Genomic DNA, 26,766 nt, shown 5'->3' with positions numbered 1-26,766 from the left:
ATTTAAGAAACAGACATTTGTGTTTCTCTCTCATTCACACTGGACTGCATTTAACATTCATTCCTCAGTACATGTCCATTAGAAATGACATACATGCATTTTTTTCAAAATCCATATTAATAATTCATTGATTAAGATTAACTTTTATCAAAGAACAAAGTTCTATGTTGATGTGACCTCCTCCAGTGCTAGGTATTTACACTTCTTCATTCTTTTCCATTCTGTGTAATTCTTAGCAGAAGGCATTCATTATATTCACATAGTTTTCCTCCTTCCTACACATTTAATAAAGTTAAAAATTGATCATTTGGATCTGGAGGTTAAATGAAACTCCTCAGATGTCTTTTTAGCAGAAAAATTTTTGGTTTGAGAAGTTAGCTAACTGCTGAATTACCAATTCAGTGAGATAATTTAGTTAGAAATACTGAAATCATTTTTTTTAATTTTAATGTTTCACTTAGAATTTGAAAAAAATTCAAAAAGTTTGGGGATGGCCCTTATCACAAAGTCAATGATTATTTTTTTTAAAAAAACAGATTACATGGTGGTTAGTTTCCTGTCAACTTGACTAGATCAAGGGGAGCCCAGGTAGTTGTTTAAATCTTTCTTGATATATCTGTGAGGGTGTTTCTGGAAGAGATGAACATTTGAATCAGTAGACTGAGTAAAGCAGATTACCCTCCCCAATGTTGGTGGGCATCATCCAATCTGTTAGGGGTCTGAACAAAACAAAAATGATAGGGAAGGGAACATAATCTCTCTCTCTCTCTCTTTCTCTCTGACTGTTGAGCTCAACATCTATCTTCTCCCGTCCTTGGAATAGTACTTACACCACCAGCAGTCTTAGTTCTCAGGGTTTTGGACTTGGACTAGAACTTATACCAGCAGCTGCCCCAGTTTTCAGGCCTTTGGATTTGGACTTTGGCTAGAACACACTATAGCTTTCCTAGGTCTCCAGTTGATAAGAAAGTATATGGGACTTCTCATCCTCCAAAATCCTGTCAGCCAATCCTTACAATAAATTTAAACATATCTCATACATATATACACATATCTTTCTCTCTATATATATATATATAGAGAGAGAGAGAGAGAATTATCTATATACATACATATCCTTTTGATTCTCTGGAGAGCTCTAATACAGATTTCAATAGACAACATTATTCATTGCCAAAAAGTAGAAATATTGGTCAAAATTATTTAAAATAATGCTTTGACTATTTTGAAATAGTTTTTGGCTTTAAATATATTGCTATGCTTATAATATTTTTTGAAGTTTCTATCACAGTCCTTGCTGATTTAACAAATATTATTTGAATGACTGGATATGCAAATACTGTATTTTTATCTGAAACTCTAGAAATTAACATTTGTTTTAAAAATCAATGAAACAAAAATTGAACATTCCTTCTTTTTCTTTATAGAATTGTCATTTCACCTGTTCTTGGATTACATTCTTTAAGGTCCAGATCTTTTCTTTAATATGCAAACCTTTAATATGCAAAATATGGGTCACTCTTTCTGTCAATTAATAGTTTCCTCTTCTTTGATATGGATAACATTTAAAACAAACAGAATTTATCATGATTCCATTGTAACTGTTTCTGTTTGACTTTTTTTATGCTAGGTTGTGAGGTACTAGACATCAAAGATGGTGTTATTCAGCTTTATCTACTAATTATGTAATTATGCGATAATGACTAATTGGCTGAATGAATGAATGATTAGACAGTGAATACATAAATTAAGTAAAAATTGTCCTGGAGTCGCCTTCCTACCCCATTTTTCTGCTTCTCACTATGCCAAGCATGAACAGGATATGCTCTGCAAGTCATGTCAGATATAGACATGGCAGAGAAAGGGTCTCATGGCTTAGCACTCTTAAATGGCTCCCCCCCCTTGTTCATAGAATTTTTATTCAGGAGAAAACATGATATGATCAGCAGGAGATCAAGTACAACAAAGAAATGAGAGGATAATCTTCATGCATTTAAAAGAGCTCACTATGTTTTGAAGAGGAGTAACAGAAGATAAACTTGATAAAGATGTCATGCAAATTCCTTAACCAGATCAAACCTACTTCTTAGTTGAATTCATGTATAAATCTCATGTTTTGAAAAAGACACTGGCCTCATATTGATACTGATCTTGTTTTTCTGTTTTTTGTTTTGTTTTGTTTTTTTGTTTTAATATATTCTGGGCAGCTCTTTCTGCCCATGGGTCTAGTCCCTGTGCTTAAATAAAACCACCTTTTTGCACCAAAAAAATTAAATAAATAAATAAAGTAAAAATATATTCTGCATTGCACTTAATGCAACTCAAGGAAATCAATATTTAAACAATTAATTGGTTAACTGAACTCTCATTTCAAAATTAATTAAAACATAAAATATATTTCTGAAATTTGATGATGTTATTGAGAATTTGATGAGGAATGAGTGACTAGCCAGTGTGTCTTCTAAATCACTTATATAACTATCTTCATTATAAACTCTTTGTATACAATTTAGTAGACTCTTGTTCATAAGTTCTAAAACAGTTTTGTAAAATTAATTTAAAAAATTTAAATAAAGATGCAATTTTTTTTAAAATGAGCTATTTTCACTTAGATCAGTTAAAAATGCTTAGGCTGTATGGCCTTCATTAATCTGAAAAAAAGAGTTCAAGCCTCACAGACATAAAGTAAAACAGCAATTTAAAAGTATAATTATGATTGAATAACTTACAACTTTTGTGCAAGCTTCTGGATAATATGTAAAGCGGAAATGCATTTGACCTTATGTTTTCACACATAAATGCACTTTTAATTAAGATAATATCATCCTTTTAAAACAGATTCTCTCCAGAATCATTCAGTAGAGTAAAATTATTATTTAAAAATTTTTAATAGCACTAACTGAAGGTCAATGGTTTCTCACAGATATAAATGTAAAGGCAAGGTTTGTGATTGTGTTTTTCCTCTGGTAATGGCATCAGTGCAAATAAGTCCCAAATTTGTAAATGAGCAATTTGTATTTTGAAATAATTCAATGATACTTTTTCCATTATAAAGTCTATAATTACCCAAGTTTAGAATTTCCTTCCAATTCTGCTTAAATCTATTAAGAGTAAAATAAAATAGAAAGCAAATACACAGTCTATGTCATACAAAAAAATAAAAAATAAAATCTGATATATGTCCTCCCCGTACCAGTTAAATAATAATCACATTAAAGAAAAACTATAGTTAAATAAATATGTTATGGAAGAAATTCTCACTGGAGTTTCATTGCCTTTTTGTTGCACTACCACTAACTTACCTATTTGGAGTAGTATTAACAAATGAAGTAATTTCTTATTTTTAAAAGACATTAGTGAGAAAGATGACATTGTAGGTAATAGTGTAAAATTGAATAACTGATAAAATTGAAAAGTCTTAGAGCAATCAGTAGAGTCATTAAAAGAAAACTAGTGTGCATATTTTTTGGTCTATTTCATTCCATTTTTCCCCTTATTTTACTCTTTCCTCTAACTTTATTTTAAATACATTTGTTTCTCAAGATGCTATCAGAGAAAAATACTCCTATCAAAAATAGCTGTTAAAATGTCAAGTATATCTCTTCTAGAGATACACAACTGAGATTAATATGACACTGAGAAATTATAAATTTAAACTGTATTAAATATTTTTCATGTTAGAGGCACAAAACCAATTTAACACCTTTAAGAGACCTCATTTCAATTCAACTAAACACACTAAGGGAAAATTTTTTTTTTTTTTTTTTTAATGAAACTTCTTTTTTTTAATATTTTATTTATTTATTTGAGAGACAAGGAGGGCACAAGTTTGCTGGGGAGTGTAGAGGGAGAAAGAAGCAGACTCCCTGCTGAGCAGGAAGCCCACCCAGGGCTCAATCCCAAGACCCTGAGATCCCAGGACGCTGAGATCATGACCTGAGCCAAAGGCAGATGCTTAACCAACTGAGCCATCTAGGCGCTCCTTTACTGAAACTTTTGGTAATTAACTTACAAGATTTGTGAAAATTATCATTTCACATTCAGGTTTGTTGTTTAACAAAATATCAGTATTTTTTTCAACGCAACTAATTATTTATATATTCAATTTTTAAAGAAAAGTTTTCCATAGTGTGGCTAGGCAAATAAGTTTTTATTAATGAATACATTACTTCAAATTTTAGCTACATATAACATATTGATAGAGTTCTCAATAATTACAATTTTTTTTTACCACTTGGAATTACTTAATAGGCTATCCAAAGCTGAATTATTATGTGAAAATATATGAATTTTTGACATTAAATATACTAATTTTTCAATAATTCAATAATGTGTTTACCTATTCTGCCACAACAAGGAATAAGAATGCTTATCTTGCAACATTCTTAGTTATAAAATTTTTTTTATTCCATTTTAACCATACTTTTTTCAAACAAAAAAAGTATGTGTGTGTATGTGTATATATGTAAATAATCAATTTAACATATTCTAAATTTTTATCCTTAAATATTTTTTTTCCAAGTTGATGAGTATTAAAGAATCTATCTTCACCATTGCATTGAGGATTCTTTGCTAAATTATTTAGGTTTCCTGTTGCCTAATCATATTCCTTGCCTATTTTACTAATATTATTTTTTCTTAGGTATTTTAATATGCTATATGTTAATGCCAATTCTATATTGTTATGTTTTAAAATACATTTTCAAGTCTGTTTATCTTCTCACTTTTTTGCATAGAACATGTAATTATAACATAATCAATACATTAATCTTTCATTATTTATACATTGTGCTTTCCACGTCTTATTTTGGATATTTCATATTTTCTTCATACAAGTTTGAATTTTTTAAGTTCGGTTATCTAATTAGATGTTACTTTATGTTTACTGTATGGCATAGGAATACTTATATATGTTTTTTTCAAATGGATATTTGTTGGGAAAGGTAGTCCCATCAACACAGTCTCTGTACCCCTGCATAGCTGCATGGAATGCACTTTGGGATGTGAACATTTCCTTACAAAGAGATAGAAAACCTCACAGCCTGTGCTGAGCCTCTGTCCTTAGGAATGTCTTTATCTCTTCTAGTCTTGTGTTTGCTTCTTTGTTCTCTTTAAATGCATGCATTATGGCACCCAGCCAACCCCACTGCTATAACCATTCCCAGCAGCGAAGGGTGGCATGCAGACCTTCTTTTTGTTTGCCTGTAGGAGGAGCCCCTTTGGCCATCAAGGACTAAATGCTTACTATCAAAACTGATCTTCCTCTCTCTCTTCTTTACATGAGTAAAGCATTGTTCCATCCAGTAGCTGTCTGAGTTCTATCTTGCTTGGAAACCTGGTGCCTGCAAACCATGGAGTGGGTTGACACCAGGGGACTACTGCTCCTTTATAAGTAGTTACTATGCTATCTGCTATACTTCATGCCATGCAACTCCTCCCCTAGAACTAATAATAGGTGTCACTTGCTAGACAGTATTCATTCATTCAAATTCTGTTTAGTAAATCTTTATTTGTACTATTTCCAATACTGTCTACTAAGTTTCTTTAGAGCTCTTAGCCTGTATTGGAGCTTTCCATTCTGTTCCATCGCCAAATAAATATTTGTTTATTTTTGTAATAATAACAGCCCTAATTGCTGTAATTTTTAATGATATTGCTATTTCATAAGAAGGGTTTCTTCGTCCTAATGAGGCTCAAATCTATACTAAGGTAGATGTAGAGATATGGGAAAAGAGAGAATGCTGATTAACATTTTTATTAAAAATTTTAATAGTAAATTTACTATTTCTGTCTCTTGCTGGGGCCGTGGCTATCATAAGTGGAGGTTATATATGAATCACAAAAAAATCACTTCCATAATCATATTAATTACAAAAATGTAATTCCCCCCCCTTTTCCCCTTTCTGAAAGACAAATTCCAAACATAAGCTCTTTCTTCTGAACTGAGGCAGCTCTGCCCATATTGCAAAAGCTTGGTGCACAACCTTACTTGGAGGTTTTGTACGTCACACTTCCATATCACTTCTCCCAATTCATTATGCTGCCTCTGGCTATGTAGGGTTTGGTGCAAAGGGGACAGGAAAGGAAAGGATGTCTGGAACTGGAAAATTCTTTCTTGACAAATGCACTTGTAATATAGTACTGGCTTCCTTTAGATAAGACTACACGGTCAGACACTAAACCTGTCTGTTGGAGTGCATTTTGCTGGTTTTTCAAACTCATGGTATAGGGACATTTGACTCCTGGCAGTTTCTGCATCTTTCTAAAAGTCACATTTTTTTAGCTAGGAAATCTTAGATGAAACACTTTGCAGATTCTTGTGTCCAGTTACTGTCCATGGGTCCAACTGACCATGTGATAGAACTCAGACTTGTTTTCAACAATGTGTCTGAAAGCAGTGTGCTTCCAGTACTCTGAAATATCCTTCTTAGTGGCTGAATCCAGGGGTATCAGAATAATCTTTTTCTCCTGAAAAACATCTGTCAGTGTTTATTTTAAGGACTCACTTCTTGGCTTGTGGTGATGACAAAAAACACCAACATCCCAAGTTATATAGACACTGGAGAGTGGGAGAACGGTTACACATCACTCCTGCAACTCTCTTCAAAGAAACACTCTTTATCAAGTATGGCCCCTAATCATGTCTGCCTCTCTTCACATTCTAGAGCAATGGTTTTTAATAGACCTTTCTGATACAGTGGAAATGTTCTTTGTGCTGTCCAATGTGGCTGTCACTAGCCACATGTAGTACAAAGCACTTGAAATGCACTGGGTATGACTGAAAACTAGAACTTAAAATTTTATTTTCTTTTAAATAATGAAAATTAAAGTTAAATTTGCCATGCCTATGATGGCTACCATAATAGAAAGGAAAGCCCTGGGACTCTCTTTGGGCTAGGAGGACTCAAACTCCATTTGTATGACATAACTGAATTGTCTCACACCTTGTCTTGCTCTAAACAGTGAGACTACTTAGAAAATATTGTCCCCAGCTTTGGGGCTGCAGACAAAATTTTAAATAGTAAAAGTTCCTCCTAATATCCTTTCCCAAATATTATTAAATAACTTTCTGAATCTATTAAGAGAATCATATAAATTTCTCTCTGGTTTTACTTTAATGTGTTGGTATACATGGATGAATTTACTAAAGTAAACCAACCCTGGGTTCTAGGGACACTCTTTATTAATGATTCAATATTTTCATACATTCTAAATGTGATTTGTTTGAAGATTTTTGCATATATGTTCATGAGCAAGAATAATTTATCATTTTATTTTCTTGTACTCTCCTTGAACTTAGAATTAAGATTATACTAGCCTCGTTAAACGTGTGGGGGAAAAGTGTACATTATTGCTTTTTTAAAGATTTGATAAAAATCATGTGGTCTTGATCATTTGTCAGGAAGAGGTTTAAATACCGTTCTATGAATTTATTTAGTGATTATTGTTTATCTGGATTTTTGTATTTCTTAATTCTATTAAATTCTAATTTTTAAGAAAATTATCCACTACTATTAAATAATGCATATTTTTCTTTTGATTCTTCCACTTGCATGTTACAGCTCATGCCACTACTTACAATCACATCATTGTTGATGATAATGCTTAGCAATCACAGTGACTAATTCCAGAACTTCTGTGATGTGTCAGGTTTATTAGATAAAAACGTTATTCTTATTTTTTATACCTCTTCTCCTTTGATAATGACTGAACTGCATCTATATTAAAACTTAGACTGAGGGCACCTAGGTGGCTCAGTTGGTTAAGTTTCTGCCTTCACCTCAGGTCATGATCCTGGAGTCCTGGGATCAAGCCCCACATAGGGCTTCCTGCTCAGGAGAGAGACTGCTTCCCCCTCTGCCCCTCACCCCACTCATGCGCTCTCTCTCTCTCATTCACTCTCTCTAATAAATAAATAAAATCTTAAAAAAAAAAACTTAGACTGAACAATAAACAAGTGAAAAAAGGAGGCCCTCTCAGTGATAGTCTAAGAGATCTTACAAAACCCTAACCTGTAAGTTTTAGTTTGGAAAATGGACACTAACAAACAGGCCATAAGACAGAATTTATGAAGTTTAAGTATTATTTATAGACAAACACACATCTTTCTTGATCCTGATTCTACTAAGTCATCTCTTACACTTAGATCATACCAGTATTCTCTAAAACTGCATTTGTCGTTTCACTGGAGTTGGGAGTTGTCATTCCACAACCTCATAATGTATCATGCTCTAAATTGTATGTGCTTATGGTTGGATGTATTTTAGTTTTCTAATATTATTTTTCTGTCATTTTTTTTTCCTTTTGCTGATGTTGCACAAAGCTAGAGTTTATCTGAGAAACTAGTATTAAAAATGATAGGCCTTATACCCAGCCCTGAAAATAAAAAATAATATATGGATTCTTACCTCATTAATCTTACAGCCACTGTTTTAATAGTATTTTCTACAGAGAAACTGTTTAATCAATATTCTCACACTGTCCAGAACTTTCTCATTTTAAATTTTGGAGATATGATAATTAGTACAATTTCCTCAACTGTCATGTTCAAAGTCAGTATTTTCATGTTTAGATAGTAATATATGTACACATGTGTGTAGTCATATGTGTATACACACATATATACACATGTGTACATGTACAGTAATACATGTACACATATATACTTGTACATAACTTTGTAAGTTCTTTGTTATTTAGTGATCCTTGTTAGTTTTAATAAAATTAAAATTTGGTTATCTGCAATTAGTAAATACTTGATATATTAAGACCCTTTCCAAATTTTTCTATGCCATGAATGTAAGATAGCAGTTATATTAAGCCAGTGCATACTAGCAAGAAAATGGTTTAAAGCACAGTAAATAACGACCTCACATTGGATTTTAAGATCCTTATGTTCATGTATCAGAGAAAGCCCTTCAACCGGAAACAGCATGAAAACATATGCAGAAGAAAATAAAGATCGCATTCCCAGCTTCCTGTTTATGGTTTCAGTAATTCCTGGGACTTGTATGTGTTTCCATGTAGGATCTGTGAGACACCACTATATTCTCATTATGACTGCCCTTTTGCTGGAACTAATCACAATTGGTTTATTTCCCTCGCACCCCAAATTTTCCCAACTAAAACGAATCACCATTAAGATAAAAGTAGAATTGGGGCGCCTGGGTGGCACAGCGGTTAAGTGTCTGCCTTCGGCTCAGGGCGTGATCCCGGCGTTATGGGATCCAGCCCCACATCAGGCTCCTCTGCTATGAGCCTGCTTCTTCCTCTCCCACTCCCCCTGCTTGTGTTCCCTCTCTCGCTGGCTGTCTCTATCTCTGTCCAATAAATAAATAAAATCTTAAAAAAAAAAAAAGATAAAAGTAGAATCAAGATGAATAGTTCCACTAGTTTAAAATATTGGTTATAGAAATTAAATGACAGTGCTACTCCATTTCTAATTTCCCATCTCTATAAGAAGATATATGGAAGGATAGCTAATGAGGCAAGATTCTGAACTATGAAACATACACTATCATTGATATATCATCTATTTAAAGTAATTGTAGCAGCATTTAAGTAATACATGTGGGAGGACAGTATGAAACATACATCTAAAAGGCACTATTACACAAATGGGGCTCTTTTTCTTATGAATTTGATGCAGGACAGGAATTTCCAGAAAGTAGTTTCTCATGATTCCCACTGAATAAGATCTCACCACAGAAAATGCCATGTCCCTGAATAAAGTTTTGTGGTTTCTCAGCAAAAGGCCTTTGAAGAATTAGAAATACATATATTTCAACATTGGGGACCCACAAAACACTTTTGCTGCAGACTCACTGCCATAAAAAATGCTCTCCTCAGGAATCTATAACTTCACCAGGGGTGGGGGGGGTGGATAATGAAACAGAGCCCAGAATGATGAAACAGCTGAGTAGCTAAGACTTTGAACATCAAAGGACAGAGAAACTTTTGACTCATAGTGGTTCAGGTAATAATAGCTAATATTTATTGAATGCTTGCTTTGTACTTGCAGTTGTAAGATTATTTATATATAACCATTTTTTCAATCACGTTGCAACTATATGACACTTGGAATTGTTATCACCTCTCAAAAACAAGTTGTAATAAGTGTTAGGCTCCAGATCCCTAATCTGACAGTGGAAGAGCCAGATTTGAATCTAGGAGGTCTGGTTCCATAGGGTGGTCACCAGATGTGAGTCTGCTCTCTGACTGCTATATCAAGAATAAACAGGTGAATCACACATGTATGCATTAAAAATAATCTCCAAAGGATGTAGATGCTTGCTTCTATTCATGCAATTTTGTCCCTTACTTTCATGAGACATGCTGCAATGACAGAGAAGTCATTCAAACCTGCAGTTACATAGGCACTATAATTTGATATATTCCTTTCATAAATATTTGTTTAACACCTCATCGAAAGTTAATCACTATGCAGGGCACAAAGCATATAAAACAGACTATATTCCTGAAGCTTCTAATGAAAGTAGGGTGAGACAGTAAGTAAATGTGAGTGGTAGAATCAAACAACCGTAAAAAGCAGAACAATGGTTGCTAGACCCACACAGATGTGAGGGACAATCATTGAACTAGACTGGTCAGGCAGGGTTTCTGCAAGGAGCTGAGATTTTTACCTGACATGTGAAGTAACCACCATTGTCTCTGACTTACAAATGGAAAGCCCTTGTGAAGCAGCCACTAAGCTACCAAATTCTTCATCCCCAACTACCCCGTGACCACCCAAACCTATGGATCAGCAAAAGTTAAAGTTCTAGATTTAAGTATTTAACTTTGTTTAATAGAGTTTACTGGCCATCTGATCTATTCTCCTCTACTGTGTGTTACCTACTTATTTAGGTCATGGTTGAACTTGATATAATTTAAACAGCATCTGCCCAAAAGGCACTGCTGACTTCTCTGATTACTTGTCATTTTTACCCTAGCAATTGTCTTTTTTTAAAGATTTGCTTATTTGAGAGAGAGAGAGAGAGAGAGAGAGTGGGGGGGAAGGGGTTAAGGGAGAGAACCTTCAAGGAGACTCCCTGCTGAGCACAGAGCCTGACATAGGGCTTGATCTCATGACCAATGAGATCATGACCTGAGCCAAAACCAAGAGTCAGACGATTAACCAATGAGCCACCCTGGCGCTCCTTAGCAATTGTTATCTTAAATAGTTTTCCTAAACTTGTCCTAAACTCACGTAATTAACAAAAGAAGAAACCAAGTTACTATCCAGCTCATTTATTTCCTTCCCACAACAATGTGGGGTTTTATTGTTGTTGTTTTTTGTTTTGTTTGTTTGTTTGTTTGTTTGTTTTGCAATGGTCTGGACCATCTCAGGTTTGTATCTATAATACCTGAACACTATCTTTATTTTGAAAAATTTCTGCTCTATATAAGGTACCTGCTTTCCACTGCAACACTTATTTCAAATGTGTGACTATAGGTCATTTAAGCTTTCTAATTCATTTTGGCTGGAAAATCTCCTCTATGGCATTTTGGGTGTTATTCTACAATGTAAGAGTAGAGCAGGGTTAGCTTCCATTAAGGTTTCACTGTGATCTTTTTCAGGAATATAACCGAGAGATTATCAGCAAAGAAAAATCAATTATTTAAGTGACTAGAAAAATTGAGTATGAACTCCTGAAATCACTGGAATGTTCACAAAAATTTCCAACTCAGGACCTGAAATTGACTGGCAACTTTTATATTCTATTGTGTAATAAATGAGCATATAATCTAGGAGGTATGCCTTTAGGCCTTCATAATTTTTTTCCTTTGAGATAGTACAGCCATTTTACAAACTGTTGATGAGACTCTGGAATAAATCAAAATGCAATCAGACAAATGATGACTAGTCTCTTAAATTATGCAGAATTTTAACAGTTGCAATATATGAGGAGAGCACTTGTATGGCAAAAGTCATCACCAGGTATTAAATCCTCTGAGTCAGTTACCTAATGCTCTCTTCCAACTGTGCCTACCTTAGATCAGAACAATGTTAAATGCCCATCGAACTCTGATGTTTAGCTTTGTGACCACTCGAGTTCTCTACATGAAAAAAACGTCAGCAGTTCTACACTTTACATTTTGCCTCAATCATCTTTGCTTATTCGAAATCCTCATCTCTATGTACGAACAGTAATAATGCAATTCATATGTCACTGGTGGCCCCTAACTCTTAAAAATTTAGAATGAACAAAAGCTTCCTATTCTAAGATCTGAGCCATCTCTGGCTATACTTGCTTTCCTAATCCTTCTTTGTTCCCTCCTTTTTCTCCAAATTGCCCTGTGTAGCTCCAGATCCTTTTTCCTCTATTCAATGGAAAAAGAAAGAGAGAGAGCTCCTGCTCTGCTCTTATCTCCAAAACAGCACATTAAACATAGTAATTGGTTCAACAGAATAAATATATACCTGTAATAACATCGCATTTTTCCTTGTTTTATCAATTTAGATGTCTACTTTTGTTTACAATGTATTAGTACAACTGTATGAACATAAAATTGGTAAGTAAAGAGTATGCATGTATTAGGAAAATGTGCTTAATTTTGTCATTATCATTATCTAATTATTATTACTATTAAGTAGGATATGAGAGAAAAAAATTAAAGTTACTGGTTGAAAGGCATTATGCAGTGCTAAGCATTAATGGAGGTCCTTAACCACCTTTAAAAGTCCTAAATTGTTCTTAACGTGTCTGTCAACTTGACATGCACAATAGATTATCTATTTTATATGAGGAAAAGCAAAAACCTTGAGTGACTTGCTACTCCCAATGGAAGTCCAAATGTATTTCTATAGATGCTTCCACTTAACATGTTCTGTCTTAAAATATTCTTGCTTACTTCCTGCAAAATTTATGTGTTAATATGCACACACACACACACACACACACACACCCCAAATGAGACTGTTCACAAAAAGCAATGGCTGTGGTACAAATACTCAATAAATGTCTACATCGGAAACTAGTAAGTCCATTTTTATGTGAACTACATTTTATGAGCTAAACTTCTGTGAAATAAAAATTAAAGAGAATTCCACAGTATACTGTAGTGAAAATTGTATTATAGTGTCATATGTACTATATAGTTGGCTTTTGAAAAATCCTTTGACTTTTCTGAGGCACTTAATAAATGATTCTTTAGAATTTTATAAAACAAATATTGTGCCACACGCTTGTGATTCTACATTTACACTTCTCAACAGCATTTATACGTTGCATGTCACTGTTTTGAAGAGTTTAACTGTAGCCAAAAGGTCACATTTTTGAATTCTTAATATTTTAAAATGAAATTTCCAAAATACTATTTTTCAACAGTTCATTGTTAAAAACATTATATATGAATCATCTTCAGACCTCAGAAGAATCTAGGTAAATATACTGGGATAATTATGTTTACTATGTATTTAAATAAGCCAGTTTTTAAATTCTATTAATAAAACTGAAAATTTCACTGTTATAATACTTTTTATAGATTCAACTATATTTTTACAAAGTACAAAAAGGTGAACTATAAAAATAATTTAGCTAATATTCAAATTTATGAGTAATAGGCTTAATATCAAAATCAGGCCACTGTGTTTACCCAATATCCTTAAAATTTTCCAGTTATTTTTAATTTTATTGCAGATGCAGATTTCCTTACCAGTTTTACTAATGGCAGTGTGTTCCTAATTAAGATTCTCCCTATATAAAAACCATTGTCTAGGAATATTTTAGGGTTTTGAGAAAATTAAATTTAACTTCCATGATATTAAGGTACAGGTGTAGCCTCACTTTTAAGAATTCCATATATATATAAATCTTCTGAATAAATTCAGAATATTTAATAAAATTAGATACAACAGATGAGTGACAATTATACTTATCCTTAAAAGAATTATACAGCTAAAAACATCTTTCCATTCTTTATTTTTTTTTAATAAAAAACTTAATTCATACAAACTTTTCACAAACAGAACCCCTGGGAAACAGGAAGTACACCTGAATCAATAATAAATTAAATTACTGTTCTACTGCACTTAATCATATCCTAGAGGCCTAAAACTACTGACTCTGTTTTCACAAAAATCGAATATATTCTAAAGAGAGTAGTTTCTTCACTATGAACCTCAAATTCATTTTGTTTAATTATCCCACTGATATTTGACAGTGTGTTTAGGGCCATATTTATATTTAAATGTCTTTTTCTTTTGTTATTATGAGCCTTTTAAGGTAAAAAAAAATGCTTCCTTTATGTTGTAAAAGATAAGATTGATCTCTATGGTATTATTTAATTGTTGATAATAATGCTTAAAACACTCACCTACCTATCTCCAAGAATGCCTTGGTGATTAATGAAGTATATTTAAATCATTTGAGATTCCGAAATGAAAGATACTATATAAACATAACAATTCATGCTATTATTATTAAAATCCAGTTGCTTCTGATACAATCTTATAACCATTTCACAGAATTTATTGGCCAAGAAAATTATCTGGGTAAAATATAAAGCTCATTTCAATATTTTTAATATTGAGTTTACTGAAAAACTTTCTTTGAATCTCTGTGCACAAAAGAAATAGACATGACAGGATGATTATATTGTAGGACACCCTCATTTTAGAAATAAACTATGGTTAAAACCATACAAAAAAACAAAAACAAAAACAAAACATGAAACTGAAATGTAATACTCAAGGTAACAGCAAGTTGATCAATTACCCCTTCCGCTCCCTAAGATCAAGCAGACAGACTCCTTTGCTTTCTACATTTTCCTCAATTGGAAAGGTCTATTCACTACTGAAGAGTTCTTGCATTAATACAATCTTTGTAATTCTTTTTTTTTTATTTGCCACTAGACTGATTGCCTTTAATTAACCCACTGTCTTATCAGAAAGGTGTGAAAATTGTTCTTTGCTCTTCTCAGCTTCTGGCAGGTTATTGAGCTTTGTTCTGTTTGTTCTGCATAGCCATGCCTCTCACCAAAACTCTCACTTTCTGACTGAACACCCTAAACAGTTGACAACATTTCCCCTTCATGAGATCTCCTATCTATTTTTTTTTTCAATTCAAATCTCATTTTGCTTGGCTTTAATCTGTTCTTCCTCTAAATTAAACAATAGTTTTTAAAGAAGGAGTTCTTTTAAAGAAGGAATCTGAATGTCAGATTCACTTGGTTGTCAAAGAAAATGTTAAAAATTACATTAATATTTGTTAAAATTTACAAAACAACAAAACTTTCTAGTATTTTATAAATGGATAGGCCCCAACATCTGCATCTGCCTACGTATGAAACTGTCAGATTTTATTTACAATTTGGAGAGTACACACAGGGAGGAAAAGGATTTGCGTAAGGAGAAGGGATGGAAAATGACACTCTTATTCATGTGTTGCTTTCAGCATACTATGAGTTACTGCATCTTACAGTTAACCATTTAGATGAATACATAAATGATCTTACTGGAATCTTTAAAATATTTAATAACAAAATAGAAAGTGACCAACAAAACTGTCGGAGGTTTTTTTGCTTTGTTTGATCTTCTGCCATTCAGAGATTGGTTTATCTCATGTAAAATACTTACAACAGTTGCTGAACTTGAAAGATACAGTCTAAGTTAAATACAAATTTTATTCAACTTGTGTTTGCAAGGAGATGGAATACACACAAATTTTTCTATTCCTCCCACTAAGTACAACTAAAAACCACAGATGTCATATGTAAAACAAACAGTTAGACTGAAAGGTTTAGAGAGGTCACAGGAGCTAGGGATCTCAGGGCCCAAAGAACAACATAGCCGTGAGTTGTATGTGTTTTCTTTCTGCCTAATATATGCCAGATTTAAACCTAAAGAAGCCAGCAAACCAGAAACACCAGCAGGTGGGGGGTTGAGGGGAAAGTCCAAAGATGAAGAAAAGAGCAGACTAATAAGACAGAAGCCTGTTAGACAGTGACTATTTCACTCCAGGCAAATACCACAGAAAAAAATTGTAATCCCACTCCCACTCCTGCCAGCAAAAGCCAAGTAGTGAGCCTAGACGTTCACATTTGTTAGACTGTGATATGGCAACTCAACCTGCCCATTTGGATGGTGTCAGAGGAGGCCAAATGGAGTCAGGACCTTCACTACTACTCAGCAGTAATGAGGCCACCCTGACGTTGGTGTCAGTGGAGGTCAAAGTAGTAACAGGAAGGAGGTACTCCTACTGCTCTCAAACAGATCGGTATCAAGAGGCCTACAGAGAGGACCCTGGGTGGTTCAGTCAGGTAAGCATCTTCTTTCTGCTCAGGTCATGATCTCAGGATCCTGGGATGGAGTCCCATTAGGCTCCCTGCTCAGGGGGGAGTCTTCTTCTCCCTTTCCTTTTGCCCCTCCCATTCTCTGCTCATGCTCTCTCTCTCTTAAATGAATAAATAAAATAATCTTTAAAAGAAAAAGAGGCTTACAGAAGGACTGAAACTCTCACACCTGCCAAGCAGCAACAAGGAGCCCCTTCCCCACCTAGTTTCAATGGAGATCAAGTGGGGAATCTAGACTTCTACCCATGCCTAGTATTCATGAGTCATCTCCCCCACTTCCCTGAAGGAGTGATGGCAGATTTAAAAGCAAATAAAAGTTTAAATAAGACCCAGACTCATATCATATAATACCTAAAATGTCTAGGTTTCAAACAAAAGCCACTCATCATACCAAGAACCAGGAAAACCACAATTTGAATGGAAAAAAAAAAAAAAGGAGTCACACGACTCCAACAGAAAAGAAAGGGAGAGAAAGAGAGGGCGTAGAGAGAGAGACAAAGAAATGTTAAGTATAGACGTATACCAAATATGCTATTGACTCCATAACAAGACAAGGATGCATAATCTTGTCACTTTTATCCAACACAGTACTGGAAGTTCCAAACACAGCACTTTGACAAAATAATAATAATAAATAAAAATAAAAATAATAATAATAATAAATAAAATAAAATAAAAATAAAAGGTATCCAACTTAAAAGAGAAGGTCTAACAATGTCTTTATTTGCAGATGGCATGATCTCATATACATAAAGCCCTATAGACTCTACCAAAAGAACCTTAGAAATAATTAACAAATTAAATAAATTTGAAGGATACAAAATCAATGTGCAAAGATCAGTGTTATTTTATACACTAAGAACAAACTGTCAGAAAGAAATTTAGAAAACAATACCATTACAATACTATCCAAATGAATAATACTTAGGAATAAACTTAGGAATAAACTTAACCAGGTAAGTGAAGGATTTGTACACTGAAAATTCTAAGATACTGATGAAAGAGATGGAAGAAGACATAAATATATGCAAAAATTGTTCCATGCTCATGCACTGGAAGAATTAATATTGTTAAAATGACCATAATACTCAAAGTGATCTATAGTTCAATGCAATACCTATCAACATACCAATGGCATTTTTTATAGGAAAAAAAATCCTAAAATTTGAATGGAACCACAAAAGATCCCGAAATAGCTAATGCAATCTTGGGAAAGGAGAACAAAACTGGAGGCATCACGTGTCCTGATTTTATATTAGAAAGTTATAGCAATCAGAACAGTATGGCATGGGCATAAAACAGCATGGGCATAAAACAGATACATACATTAATGGAACAGAATTAAAAGCCCATAAATAAACCCATGCATATGTGGGCAACTGATTTTCAGCAAAGGAACCAAGTATATACAATGAGAAAAGGATAGTCTCTTCAATAAATGGTGTTGGGAAAACTGAATAGCCACATGTAAAAGAATGAAACTGGATCCCTTTCTTACATCATTATAGAAAAATCAATCAAATGGATTAAAGACTTGAACATAAGACCTGAAACTATAACACTCCTAGAAGAAAACACAGTGGATAAGCTCCTACACATTGGTCTGGAAATGATTTTTGTTGATATGACAACTTAAGTGAAAGCAACAAAAGCAGAAATAAACAAATGGGACCACGACAAACAAAAAAAAATTCTGCACACCAAAGGAAATCATCAATAAAATGAAGAAGGAAACTACAGATTGAGAGAAAGTATTTGCAAACCACATATCTGATAAGGCATTATTATCCAAAATATACAAGCAACTCTGACAACTCAATAGCAACACAAGCAAACAAAAACAAAACAAAACAAAATCTTCAAAGACAAATAACCCATGTAGAAAAATGGGCAAAGAGCAATTCGAATACTCTGTTCAGTTTATTCTAGTTCCTTTTCTAGTTCCTTCAGTATCCCTAATATCTGATCTGTCTCTTTCTCTCCAGCTAAGCAAGGTTTTTAGGCTCTGGGTTTTCCCTGCACAGCAGTTCTAGAATTGCTCTATGCAGAAAGCCTTATGATACTGGGGTTTACTTCCATTGGTTTCCTTTTCTAAAGGCTAACAATCTTGTGCAGCCTGTTATCCAATGTAGGAAAGTAATTATTTCCTATTTTTCTTTCTACATATTTGCAGCAGGAGGGTAATTCCTTCTTTTTTTTTTTTTTTTGATATGGCTAAGTTTAATTTCCTCATGATTTACTAATTCATGGCAGAAGGAGCTGACCTCTGATCCTTTTCCATTATTTTTTTTAAAGATTTTATTTATTTATTCGACAGAGATAGAGACAGCCAGCGAGAGAGGGAACACAAGCAGGGGGAGTGGGAGAGGAAGAAGCAGGCTCATAGCGGAGGAGCCCAATGTGGGGCTCGATCCCATAACGCTGGGATCACGCCCTGAGCCGAAGGCAGACGCCTAACTGCTGTGCCACCCAGGCGCCCCTGATCCTTTTCTATTTCAACTACATTATCAAAATTATTATAATAAATTTTAATTAAATGTTTTTAAAAAGTGAGTGAAGACTTGAATTTTTCTAAAGAAGATAGTTAAATGGGCAACAGGTATATGAAAAGGTTCTCTGTTAGAATTTCTATTATCAAGAAGATAAAACTGGTGCCTGGGTGGTGCAATTAAGCAACTGACTCTAGGTTTCAGCTCAGGTCATGATCTCAGGGTCTTGGACTGAGCCCTGCATCAGGCTTCCTGCTCAGTGCAGAGTCTGCTTGAGATTCCCTCTCCCCCTCTCTCTCTGCTGTTCCTGCTCGTGCTCTCACTCCCTGTCTCTCAAATAAATAAATCTTAAAAAAAAAAAAAAAAAAAAAACAACCCTGGACATTGTTGTTGAAAATGTAAACTGGTATAGCTACTATGGAAAACAGTATGGAGTTTCCTCAAGAAATTAAAAATATAACTTCGTTATGATCTCAAAGAGAAATCTGTTCTCTCATGTTTATTGTAGCAATATTAATAATAATCAAGGTATAGAAACAACATATGTATCTATCAAGGAATAAATGGATAAAGAAAATGTGATATATATATATTTAATATATACATATATATTATATACATTATTCCTATTTATTCCTTATATATATGTATATACACAATGGAATACTGTTCAGCCTTAAAGAAGAAGGAAATCCTGTCATTTTTGACACCATGGGTGAAACTGGAGTGCACTGACTAAATGAAATAAGCCAGACAGAGAAAGACAAATACTGCATGGTATCACTTATATGTGAAACCAAAATAAATAAATAAATAAATAAATAAATAAATAAATAAATAAAAGGGTTGAACTCATAGAAATGGAGAGTAGAAAAGTGGTTGTCAGGGAATGAAGAATGAGGGAAATAGGAGTTTGGTAAAAGAGTACAAACTTTCAGTTATAAGATGATTAACGTCTGAGGATAATGCATAACATGGTGACTAGTTGATAACACAACATCGTGTAACTAAAATTTGATAAGAAAGTAGAACTTATATATCCTCACAAAAAAAGAAAATAAAATAAAATAAAAGGGAAAATATATGAGGCGATGAATCTGCTAATTAATACTTCAATGGGAGGAATACTTTCATAATGTACACATACATCAGATCGTTACATGTGCACTTTAAATATCTTATAAATTTATTTGTCAGTTACTCCTCAATAAAGCTGAAACTATACTTGACTCCTCTTATTACAAATTACTTTTGTATCTGATGTTGCTATGCAATTTATTTATTCATTTATAGGATCAAAATAACCACAGTCAGCTTGGAATCAATAAAGTTATTTCTCTCTGACTGCTCTTTATTTTTGTGACAAACATTTCTAGTGTACTTTCATGCATTGTTTTTCAACACTAAAATACTTTTACACTTCTTGTTTTTTTAAAAAATGCTTCTTAAACTGTTTTGTGTTACTATCAGTTCATGCTAATATATACAGCCTATGAAGGAAAAGCAAAATGATAAATGATAATTTTGCAACTGCTAAAAGGATACTTGTAGCAAAAAGAAATTTTTACAACTTACAATTATCCTCAGTAAAATTACAAATACATACTATTTATATTTTAACTTAATGCTTGAGGTTTTATTCTGTTAAAAAAACACTATCATCTTATGTTAATTATATTGAGAATTAATGGACTCATAAAAATTTTTACCTGCTAGGAAAAATTTGGAACTGATTGAGCAGATAGAATGAGAGTTATGATAAGTTTTACAAAGGCAATAAAATCACAAAATTATTCACTTATGTAACTTCATGGTTAAGAAGAAAAATAAGTAGGCAAATAAGAGAAGTAGAAAATGAAAAAGAAGAAGAAAACAAATTAATTTCAGTCTATAAACAAATGAAGTATGCATTTAAATGTAGTAAAATATGTCATCCGAAAACGTTGTCAGTGTGTCTACTGGGTTTTAAACTTAAATCTGTTCACTTTAACTGCAATGCAGAATATCACTAAATTTCTCCAATTACATGAGTTTCACCTCCCAGTGCAATTCTGAAACAGATCTGAATTTTAGCTTTAAGCAATCTGCCTGCTTGTTTGATTGTACTTTTCATTATACTGTTCCCAGCCAAGACTTTTCTTTTAAGTTGCAAAACATTCTGGTGGTTTTCCTTCACAATTTACATGATTGGTTTTGAAGTATTACTTCAAGAATGATAGTTTCATGTAGTTGTTGCTAGGAATTTTCTTGCACAAGAGTTGTCAATTTTTTGCCTGATTTGCATTTCTACAATAACAATTAAAAAAACATATCTGCAGCCTTTACTTACATCTTTTATGTTGAATGACACTGCTACAGACTACTGCACTGACTATAGGTGGGGTAATATTATATATTGTTCACTATCAGGTTCATTGTGGGATATCATCATTAAATCAGTCATAGTCTTCATGCTTTCATATGCTACTGAATCAAACTCTCCTGCACCTTTCACTATTTTCCATCTATCACCTCAAACTTCATATTTTTTAACAAGCTATGTTCCTCATTAATAAGCATACTGACATTACAAAAACTTGATATGATGTAGTGAGGACATAAAATCATTTTAAGTAGTATTCTTGCCCAAAATGCAAAACCTCATTCTAATTAGTAGAAAATACCGGACAACTCTTAGTTGAGAGGCATTTTACAAAATAACTGACCAGTACTCTTCAAAAGCATCAGTCAAGGTAAGGAAAGACAAGGAAAGACTAAGGAACTGTTACATACTGGAAGAGACTAAGGATAACTAATTAAATGAAATGTGAGATTCTGGATAGAATCCTAGAGGAGAAAAAGGATTAATGGAAAACTTGTGAAATCTGAAAAGGTCGACAGTTTAGTTCATAATATTGTAGCAATGTTAATTTTCTTTTCTTGATAACTGTATTATGGTCATGTAAGTTGTTAATATTAAGGGAAACATCTTGAGAAATATAACAAAACTCTTCATATTATTGGGGCAATTTTCCTGTTAGTTTATAATTAGCCCCAAGTTTTTTTTAAATTAAAAATGATATATGTATTTTAATGTAATAATGTATGTAATGTAATAATGTAATATATCTTAAAGTATTAAGCAATGAATGATATGAAATCACACAAACCAGAATTTTCGTTTTTAAAAATTCTTAGGGGCATTTAATATTGTGAGATAAGAAAGGAAAGCACATCTACAATTTCTAAAATGACAAAGAGAAAATAAACAAATTACAGCAAGAAGCTAAACTCCTCCCTGGGTGTCACTGGGTGTGTATCCAGATGCCAGCTTCTTTTGCTCTACTGGACTAGTGTTACTTATGCAGCCTTGTGACAGCTATTTATTTTGTTCTAACAGCCAGTCCTGTTCACTCTAACACCTGGTGTGTGGTATCTCAACTGGACAAAGGCAAAGGATATGAATTCCTTTAAAACTGACAATGGCTACAATTTATTAAACATCATTCCTGAGAAAGTTATATAGCAACAATCTCAGTATGAATGGAGTTTCCATAACCTCCCCAAACCCAAGGAAGTGGCCAACTGCCATTGACAGTAACTGGGAGGATGGGAATAGGGGCACACAGTGATGAGGATCTCATACGTCCTTCGAGAGGATCCTCTGTCAGTCTCACATGGATTTTTATTCCTCTCCAGAAAAGTTCTGGAGACTTGGGCTTTGGGCATGTCTGCCCAGTAGTGCCAGTCAGCAGTACCAGCTCCAGTTTGCGTTTATTCTACCTGCCAGATTGGGTGAAGAAACATCCCATTTCTCAAAACTAGTTTCCACAGAAGGTCCAAATTTTAGACTAAAGTCTATTCATGTAGTTATTCAACCCTAATATTCAATATTCTTACAGTAACAGCTTGGCCAGCTCATCCCTCTCTCCTTCCCTAAATATTTCTTCTATAACAGGCAGAAAACAAATGTCCCTTGGTATTATTATGGTAAATCCTTTATCTATCCAAAGATGATGGGATATTTTATCAAATAAAATAAATCAAAGTATTTCAACTTAATTTGCCAATTGAATGATTTCTGTTTCTTCATCTTCTACCCAATCCCTACCACTTAAGGTGAAAAATATGACACCGATGGATTTGTTTTTCTAGAACATTAGCAATCTAGGATCAACTTAATTCAAAGTTTCCCAAATGCTGCTGTACTTAAAAAGGCCTGAAGAGTTTATAAAAACCCTAATCGTCAGGTTGCATACCAACTAAATTAGAATGTCTGAGGGGGAGAACCAGGCATTAGTATTTCAAAGCAGTGTTTCAAACAAAATACTGAAAATTTTCTGTTGCAAAACATTGAAAAATTCTGAATAAAATAAAACAAATATTCATTAAAGTATCTGGCTGAGCTAACAATAAATTAAGGCAAACCACATAAGAGGAGACTCACAAAGCCAATAATCATATAAAAATGCTCAAACTCATTAGTAATTGGGAAAATGCAAATTAAAACAATAATTACCTACAATTTCACACTCATTAAATTGGCAAAAATGAGAGGAAAAAAAGCAGTAACTGATGGTAAGGTGTGGGGCAAAGGGAACTCCCATACACTGCTAGCAAATTTGTAAATTGGCCCAGTCCCTCTAGAGAGCAATTTCACACTCTCTAGTGAAGTGGAAGATGCACATATAATATAACTCAGCAATTACATTTCACCGAGAGATGGCCACATGTGCCCAGAGAGATGTGTACAAGAATGTTCATTATAGCATTGTTTGTAAAATTGACAAATTGAAAACAATCTGAATCTCTAGTCAGGAGAATAAATCAAGAAGTTGTATTATTCACACAGCACATCGATATATAGTTGTTAAAATGAAGGAACAAGAGCCTCTTGTAATAACATGGATAATTTATTTTTAAAATATTTTAAAAGTTCTAGATGATCATCAAGTATAATATCTTTGCTAACAATTTTAATTCATGCAAAATAAATTATATGCTCTTTGGCGATACCTCCATATAAGATAAAATATAACACTCTGCATGAGAATTTAAATGCCAAATGCAGAGTAAAGGTTACCTGTAAGTAGGGACACTGAAGATGATCTGGAAGGAATAAACTGGAGGCTTCAATTCTACTCTATTTCTTAGAATGCACAAGTGCACATTATATTGTCAGATACCCAGTAGTGCCACCCAGTTGCACTTTCTATGGTTTCAGTTACCCAAAGTCAACCACCTACATAAGCAGACAGTCCTCTAACTTATGATCAGAGGTCAATGGTAGCCTAACGCTATGTCACAATGCCTACGGCATTCACCTTACTTCATCTCATCATGAAGGCCTTTTATCCTCTCATATCATCACAAGAAGGGTGAATACAGTACAATAAAATTATTTTTATAGAAAGAAAGAGGACCACATTTCAAATAACGTTTATTATAGTACATTGTTATAACTGTTCTGTTTTATTATTAGTGCCTAATTTATAAATTAAACCTTTTTCATAGCTATGTATGCAAAGGAAAAAATATATATATATACAGGGTTCAATACTATCCATGGTGTCAGACGTCCACTGGGGATCCTGGAATACTTCCTGCAGATAAGGGAGCACTACTATATTTTTTCATGCCAGTAATAATTTACAAATACACTGCGTATTGTACACTCTAACTACTGAAAGTTTCATGCTTCAATTGTGAACATTTTTCAACTTGGAATCTCCTAGCGTAAGTCAACAGCCTAAGACAGTAATTTCTGAACTCTTTTAACATTATTTTCATCCTGTAGTTATAACTGCCTAAAAGAAAGTTTAAATGTACACATTTTGGATCAGGATTGCTGACAGTTAAATCCTTTGGCCAATAGTTCTTTTTCAAAATGAGTAAGTAAAGATTATTTTTTTTTAGACTGTTGCTATTTGCACTGCTCCAACTGCATCTAAAAGTGTGCAGATACTGTTTCTCTTACCACTTACCACTCTCAGACAAGAGATACCTGCCTGAGAATTAAAGAATTTCTCAGTTCTACTCACTCATACAGTAGTCATACAGTTTCTGTCATACAGTTTCTGCCTGGAAAGTTGCTGACTGACACTCCAGGCCCACAGGGATCCTAAGGATCTCTGCATTCTCAATTATCACAGTAGGCAATCCCCCCTTAAGTGCTGTAATCCTGGGTTTCAATTCCAGTTTACCTTATCAGTTAGACATCCCTTCTAATTGTTCTCTGTTATGTTTCTATTGATTCATTCATCCCTATAGTTCTAGCAAAAGTTGATAAAATTAACCATAGGACTATAAATGGGCCCTCTTTGTACACTAATCCCTTTGCAGTATAGGCACCACTTGGCATATCCTACTGGGGAAAAGAAAATCCTCCTCAATTTTTCAACTCCCAATACATTTAAAGTAGTGTACCACGGGTCATCTGAGAAAAAAAAAAAAACCTCTGGTAACGTAACATTAATAATCTTGCTTCTCTTTGACATTCTAATGTCACCATAAAAATCATCTATGCTGTTAGGTAGGCCAGTGTCCTATCTGCCATTAAATGGGCAGTTCCAATGATAATGGTGTTTGAGAAATGATACTAAATGGCACAGTAAAAAGCATTCAGTGCCCTCTTATATTGCTACATAGAAAAGGCCACAAAGAACAAGAGACATAAAAGCAATCCTAATTGAGTACTCATATTTTCCTATCATTCAGATTCTTGCAAACTGCTACTAACGATACTATGTTACAGAGTAAGAATCTCATCTTTGTTGATGAAGCAAACAAACCATCTTTGTCATGCTCCTAAAGTTTCTAACCGATTAAGTCCCAATTACTCTATAAAGTCTTCTAATACACCTACCTGATGACCAAGTGAAGGTGAGAATTCCAGCATATTCATCAATATTTACTAACAGAAATAGTAAAACAAATTTTAGTTTTAGTTTTGCAGGTTAATTTCCTAGTTGAATTATTTTCCTAGAGGCACCATATTTTAGGATTACTTTAATTACCATAATTTTCAGATACTAATTTTACATAAAATTATTCTCTGGGATTTTTCAAAAATAAAAAAAAACCTTGGAGCACCTGGGTGGCTCAGTCTGTTAAACATATAACTCTTGATTTCAGCTCAGGACATGCTCTCGGGATGTGAGATTGAGCCCCACGTCAGGCTCCGTCCTGGGCATGGAGCCTGGTTAAGATTCTCTCTCTCCTTCTCCCTCTTCCCCTCCTTACTCTGTTTGCTCTCGCTCTCTCTCTCAAATAAATAAATAAGCAAACAAACAAAATGGACATATGGCCACTATTGGTTAGAATTCCTGTTACCCAAAAAAACCAACAAACACAAAAACAAAAAACCACTCCAGCAGAAAGGAGTTGTTAAAATTAGAGATATTTCACAGAACTTTTCATTCCGAGAAAACAAATTCTAGACTGAGATTCTAGAAATGACTTTTTGCTCCATAACAAAACTGGCTAGTTAAAAGAGTTACTAACTCTGTCATGAACGGAAAACTACAAATCAGGAAGCCATTCCAGTCCTACAATTTCAGATCTTATAAATATTGGCATCAGCACAAGATATACACTGTTACCTACCTCTCTTGCCATAAACTAATCAAAATTTCCCTTGGATGCATATAAATAGTGGAATCTAAATTTCATATATAAGCCTTAGTATGGGAAAAGGATTTTTTTTTTCTTTTTAGCATAAAGAAGTGCTTTGGGTGAGATTGGAAAGGCAAGTAAAATGTGAACGAGTGAAATGTAGAGTGACCAAGAGATGTAGGCAATTACAGACTTCCCATATCAGACAGTCATCAAAATAGATGTCCACTACAATCCCCATTCTTGACTAACAGTATCAAAACAATAACAATACCCCTAAACATAATATAACTGCCTACATAGAAGCAAAAATATGTTCATCTGTCCCCAAAAGGCAAGATTTCCAGTTTAATCAATTACTGAATATAGGTCCAAGTTTAAAATTTCT

Source organism: Ursus arctos, unplaced genomic scaffold (genome assembly GCF_023065955.2).
Source record: "Ursus arctos isolate Adak ecotype North America unplaced genomic scaffold, UrsArc2.0 scaffold_21, whole genome shotgun sequence".
Classification (NCBI taxonomy): Eukaryota; Metazoa; Chordata; class Mammalia; order Carnivora; family Ursidae; genus Ursus; species Ursus arctos.
This window is presented reverse-complemented; position numbering follows the sequence as displayed.